Genomic DNA, 498 nt, shown 5'->3' on the forward strand with positions numbered 1-498 from the left:
AGAGAGGTCAGAGCTGTTTTCTCCATTCGTTAAAGAAACAGTGTAATTTCACAGAATGCTCTCAATAAATATCTATTAACTCAGCTAGAAATGGATAAATATGCTGTATAGCTAGCAGACCATACCACTGTAGAAAGTGTGGTGTCTTAACCACTGGACTTCAGATACAGTTATGACAAGATCTCTCTTCCAGACCAAATGGAAATTTAAAAAAAAAAAAATATATATATACACACACACACACACACTCTCAGGGTAAGTTTTTAGGCGAGTTCTTTGTTTCCCCCCTCTAGGTGCTCTAGAGAGGGAATTATCTCCGCTCACACTTGATCAGGTAGGATCCTTTCTATTAAGTCAACATTACTTCTTCCTTTTTGTACCCAAGGAAGTATGCTGACAGTGCAATGTCCTCCTCCTAGTCATGTGGCATTTCTGTAACCTCCAAAGTTTAAAAAGAACACAACTTGGAACCAGAGAGCAGTCTCCTACCAAATACAC

The sequence above is a fragment of the Antrostomus carolinensis genome, unplaced genomic scaffold, assembly GCF_000700745.2.
Source record: "Antrostomus carolinensis isolate BGI_N321 unplaced genomic scaffold, ASM70074v2 scaffold3403, whole genome shotgun sequence".
NCBI classification, from domain to species: Eukaryota; Metazoa; Chordata; class Aves; order Caprimulgiformes; family Caprimulgidae; genus Antrostomus; species Antrostomus carolinensis.